This window comes from Haliotis rufescens, unplaced genomic scaffold, assembly GCF_023055435.1.
Source record: "Haliotis rufescens isolate VD_foot unplaced genomic scaffold, xgHalRufe1.0.p SCAF_11, whole genome shotgun sequence".
Classification (NCBI taxonomy): domain Eukaryota; kingdom Metazoa; phylum Mollusca; class Gastropoda; order Lepetellida; family Haliotidae; genus Haliotis; species Haliotis rufescens.
In genome coordinates this window covers 40,729,996-40,736,434 of record NW_025963791.1, presented here as the reverse complement: position 1 = coordinate 40,736,434, position 6,439 = coordinate 40,729,996, and positions in this window count along the sequence as shown.

Genomic DNA, 6,439 nt, shown 5'->3' with positions numbered 1-6,439 from the left:
GCCTTTATACAGTGTATTGCCATTGCTCTGAATGAAGCAAATCTAGATTTTCCACTGGTTCAGGTTCCGAATCACCCATCTCACTGGGGTTCCTTTTCAGTTTAAATATAGTTGATGGTTTCTATCAATAGTATATATTTTCAGAGACATAGGGTTAGTCTCCCACTGGTGTAAAGTGGGAAGTTATGTGACGTTATAATCACCATCCAGGGTATGTAACCTCTATGTCTACTGGTCTATCCAGGCCCGACTGGTGTGGGTCTACAAGTGTATATAAGTGCCCTTGCTGCTACACGGGACGCAAGGAGAGCAGCTGACTACGTGATGAGGTAATAAGATTCTTGGGGCAACTACAGAGTCAACGGGGAAAGAGCATCCGGTCACAAGGATTATCTCCCTTTGGACATTAGCTCGGACAAGAAGCTGAAGCCAGCTTCAGCGTGTGACATCATTTCTGCTACATTCTTCCTCGTGATTTGTTTGTTTGTTGTTTAACGCCGCACTCAGCAATATTCCAGCTAATCGAGTTTGGTCCAGACAATCCAGTGATTGACATTATGAGCATCGATCCACGCAATTAGGATACGATGACATGTATCAACCAAGTCAGCGAGCATGACCACCCGATCCCTCTAGTCGCCTTTTACGACAAGCATGGGTTACCACTATAAAACCGGTATTAGTCTGGACTAGTACAAGCAGCCACACACGCAGGCACGCACGTCGTATATATACTTTACACATGTACCTTCTGCATTTGATGCAGCTGCCACTCCAATGTTATCAAACCACCTGTTGCTCAGCCAGTGAATTTTTTCTTGTATCTTGTTTATGTTGATTAAACGCATGATAAGCCAAGTGATGGTAATGGCTTCCCGCTGTGTCATAGCTGACATATGCTAGGCCACAACAAACTGTTTCTTAAACACAGTCTCCTCTCTTTCAACAAATCAAAATACATTAAGGGCTAACAGACTTGTTTAACAGATTTTCTTACACAACATACCCATTCGGTGGCCACAGCACTGTAGCTCACCTGGACGTGTATTCAACATTTTATAATGTCAATAAGACAGCCAGTTAACCAAAGTTATTATCAGCATTGATAACTAAAATTAAAAATAAAGAGGGACGTTTGACGTCGACTTACTTCCGTATAAAAGGGCCTTGTGTGCGGAGTACAAAGATATTTTATTTTCTCTTGTTAGTTCGTGATTTAATACAAACATTATTTCAAAACATTTCACCATACGTGTATACTTTCACTTAATCAGACATTATATCTAAAACTTGCAATTATTACATAAACAGTTATAGGTCAGAAAATTGGACTAGTGTTCCTAGTGTTCCTAAGATGATGTAGTTTTGAAATATAATGAAAAGTCAAAATGTGATTTTTCACCCATATCTTATGGTGGGTCAGAAATTATGTCTGCATAACTAAAGACGACTAACTGATTAGTGAGTGAGTGAGTTAAGTTTTAACGCCGCTTTTATCAGTATTCCAGTTCTATCACGGCGTGTAAGCTTAATGTGGGAGGAAAGCCAGAAGTGATGCAGGTCTCAGACGTTTACCACCTCGGTGAAACTCACGAGCACGGGTATGATGCTGACAAACCTAGAAACATAATCGGGGCGAACCGGGATTCAAGGTCAAATCAACGTCAAATTTTCGCGTATTTCCCCCATCCCCGTCCTCATGGAACATGTGTATCCTCACTACTAACTATAAATTACCTGATTTCATTACATATCGAAAACAAAACTGTAACGCTTTTTTAGACGTATATTTTATATATCAGAGATGGTAATCGATTGTTCGAAATTGGCACACATCATTGTCAATGACCCAGGTTCCATATTGCACATATGGAACAGTAGATTTTCAAGGTGAAGGTCATCTCTTCTCAATACCTTGTATGGCCACCAATAGTTTCCCAAACTGACTGGCATCGTCGTCCCAGGGAAGCTATCAGATCCCAAATAGTGGCCTGGGGTATGTTTACCCATTCTGCCTGCAGTGCTCGTGCCAGCTGTAGGAGGTTCTGTGGATGTTGCTGACGTACTTGCAGTCGTTGATCAAGTGCATCCTATAAATGTTCGATTGGGTTTTAATCTGGAGACCTGGAGGACCATGGCATGACCTGGATGTTATGATTCCTTTAAAAGGCTGTCAGCCTTGCCGTGTGAGGTCCGGCGTTGTCGTGTTTGAAAATGACGTTCGCTTGTTGCATAATTGGCAGGACGTATGGCCAAAGAATCTCATCCATGTGACGTTGTGTAGTTAAATTCCCCAGAACTTGCACCAAGTCTGTTCTGTCAGTGTAGAAGATGACTGCCCACATCATAACACTACCACCACCAATCTGTGCACTTCCCGTGTGAAGTTTGGCGCATAACGTTCCCCACGACGCCTGTAAACACGACGTCTACCATCCACACGGCGAAGCATAAAACGTGACTCGTCACTGAACCAAACTCGTCTCCATCGCAGTTGTGGTCATACTCCGTGACCTTGACACCATCGACGTCGCAGCCGTTGATGCAGTTCCGTCACAATGACGTCACAGTCACCTCGAACTGGTCGTCTAGCACAAATACCATCACCGCGGTAAACGGTTCCTCACTGTCTGGGCTGATATCCTACGCAATCCTGGTATTGCTGTAGTTGTAGGGGTGACCGTGGCAGTTCTTTCACGTAAGTGACCTTGCCCCGTGGCTCCTGTGCTCTAGTAGTGCTACGTGGTCGACCAGATCTGGGAACGTCCCGTGTTGTCCCGTGTGTCTTATACACAGTCTTGTAATGGTGCTTGGTGCAACGTGGAAAATCGTGGCTACACCTGAAGATGATTCTCCTGTTTGCAATCTGCCGATGGCGTTGTTACGTTAGGCTTCCGTCAGTCGTGGCATGTTTTCGCTGTTCACTAAGATGGTAAGATAGTGATGGCATGCAAAATAAAATCAAAAGTTTTTATAGCCCAACAAGTGATGTTGCACGTGCATGTCATATTGGTGTGTGTCGGCGCGAGGCTCTTAAGTGGTTGTGTTTTTTCGATTTTTCAATCTTTTCACCAAATTTCTGCAGTACCCCATTCTTTCTACACAAGTAATAGTAAAACTACTAAGAACCCACATTGTACAAGTCTTTTCTTATGATTAGTTGTATTGGGTCCCAATATACTGCAAAACGTTTACAAAATCAGTTTTAATTTAAGGCAAATAAAAGGTCATTTTACCTGGGTCCAGTGAACATTTCCTGAAGTCAATGTTAGTTGTATTGTGGACTAAAATGATGGCTGCCTATTCCTGATGCTGTCTTAGTGCTAAGAATGATGTAAAGGCGTCGCAGCGAAAAATGATCTTAGCCAAATCTATTATTAAGCTGCCTTAGTGCTAAAGTTATCCTAAGTTTACCACAAAAATTAGACAGAGTCGGACCTGTCTGAGATGTCCATCATGACAAAGACAGATTTGTGACTAGGCCCCTGAACAATGGCAGAACCAATCATAGGCCAGGGTGAGGGGAGACTAACCGGACGGTGCTGGTGGTAGTGGAGGCTGCGCCTTTGTATTGTCTATAACATTTATTATTGATGTCATAAATAAATAAAATAATACTGTAACAAGGTCAATTATTATGAGTAAAAACAACAGTTTACATCCAGCTACATTTGTGGTCTTATGGAGTCTCCATGGTTTTTAGGAGTCTTTAGAGTGGTACAGACATTCCTCTCAAACACCCAAAGACGACCTTGAATCCCGGTTCGCCCCGATTATGTTTCTAGGTTTGTCAGCATCATACCCGTGCTCGTGTTTTGCACCGAAGTGGTAAACGTCTGAGACCTGCATCACTTCTGGCTTTTCTCCCACATTAAGCTGACACGCCGTGATATAACTGGAATACTGATAAAAGCGGCGTTAAACTTAACTCACTCACTCACTAATCAGTTAGTCGTCTTTAGTTATGCAAACATAATTTGTGACCCACCATAAGATAAGGGACCTCATGGGTGAAAAATCACATTTTGACTTTTCATTATATTTCAAAACTACATCATCTTAGGAACACTATGGAACACTAGTCCAATTTTCAGACGTATAACTGTTTATGTAATAATTGCAAGTTTTAGATATAATGTCTGATTAAGTGAAAGTATACACGTATGGTGAAATGTTTTGAAATAATGTTTGTATTAAATCACGAGCTAACAAGAGAAAATACAATATCTTTGTACGCCGCACACAAGGCCCTTTTTATATGGAAGTAAGTCGACGTCAAACGTCCCTCTTTATTTTTAATTTTAGTTATCAATGCTGATAATAACTTTGGTTAACTGGCTGTCTTATTGACATTATAAAATGTTGAATACACGTCCAGGTGAGCTACAGTGCTGTGGCCACCGAATGGGTATGTTGTGTAAGAAAATCTGTTAAACAAGTCTGTTAGCCCTTAATGTATTTTGATTCGTTGAAAGAGAGGAGACTATGTTTGGGAAACAGTTTGTTGTGGCCTAGCATATGTCAGCTATGTCACAGCGGGAAGCCATTACCATCACTTGGCTTATCATACGTTTAGGGGCGGTCGGGTAGCCTAGTGGTTAAAGCGTTCGCTCGTTCGCCGAAGACCCGGGTTCGATTCCCGACATGGGTACAATGTGTGAAGCCCATTTCTGGTGTCCCCCGCCGTGATATTGCTGGAATATTGCTAAAAGCGGCGTAAAACCATACTCACTCACTCACTATCATACGTTTAATCAACATAAACAAGATGCAAGAAAAAATGGGTGATCAGAGGAGCATCACACAAACACCTGAACTTTCTCCAGGGTGCATCTGCGTTGTTGAAAGAGTGAGTGTGTGTGTTTGGTGATATGAAAGGTAAGATTATTATATACGATAAACACAAGATATGATGAGACCTGCTTTGTGGCCAAGGTGAATATGAGTCCCAATTATTGCAGGAGTTAAGGATACTACAGATTGACAGATGGCAGATGGTGAAATATGCACCAGGACAAGCCGGTCAGAACCAAATGTATCTCACATGACTTAGATTGACAGATGACAGATGGTGAAATATGCACCAGGACAAGCCCGTCAGAACCAAATGTATCTCACATGACTTAGATTGACAGATGAGATGGTGAAATATGCACCAGGACAAGCCCTTTTAGAACAAAATGTATCTCACAAGACTTAGACTGAAGGACAACAGATGGGGAATGACGCAAGTCATGACCTCACAGTCAGGTGAGCTCAAAAATAGAACAAGCATTTCGGATTCTTTGAAAAGTAATCTTATGTGCAGAGTCAGTTAAGCTTGCCTATTATTGTAACCAACCGTCTTGCACCTCTACCCATTGTACCGACTAGTATATCATAACATTTTGTTATTTGGCAAAGGAAATGATAAAAGATAGATTAATCTTGTTTAGGGTTGACAGAATCCGGATTCCAAATTTGTGTTAGAAGTCTCACCTTAATCCTATCTGTGTTGACAGACGGATGTTATACTGCCCAGATGCTGATGTGACACTGACAGAGAGAAGCTATGTGTCACGTGGAGTTTAGGTCTCCACATAGAACAATCAATCATTCCTAACTGAGAGGAACACTGTCATCTTAATACTTGTGTGCACCAACTCCTGTCTGTTCCCCGGCATGGTGTCATGTGTGGTGTGTTTTGTGTGGTGTGCTGTTAGCGCAATAATCTAGCAGACGCCACCTCACCTTGTCAGATAAGCTAAAGATATAAGCAGTTGTCAGGGTTGATTTGATAACGAAGGTGTTGCTGTTTATTTACTGTCTAATGTGGTTTTAATGATTTCAGAAGACAATTTGATCACAGTAGCGCCAGAGTGAGTGAGTGAGTGAGTTTGGTTTTAGGCGGCTTTTAGGGATACTCCAGCAACATCACGGAGGAGGACTTAGTAAAACCATCATTGCTGTGACATCATCAAAAAAGGAAAAGTTGTGTAGATGTCACTGCTTATAATAATTATCATCTACACAAAGTTCAGCTCGATCACTGTGATATATTTACTTTTATCATCCAAAACTGGCTCCCACTGGAGATATGGTTGGGTGAGATCAAGCTTGTAGATATCTCTGCAATGAAATTGCACCACAATACTTTTCAGACCATTTTGATGTCATTAGTTACCATGACGTCACAATCAAATGACATCACTGATGGTTCTTCTACTGAAGCTGTCAGCAGTACTTTTTACACTTAAGACACTGTAATTACTGTCTACAAACTGACAAAGTTGGAAGAACGATGTTGGATGAAAAATAAAACCTCACCCTTGTGTCTTTCGATATCAAATATATCAACGCTCGCTGATAAAAGTGTTGATATATTTGATATCAAAAGACTCTGGACCAGGCAAACCAGTGAGTGAAGGCATGAGCACAGACCCATCTTAAGTCTGCTAAT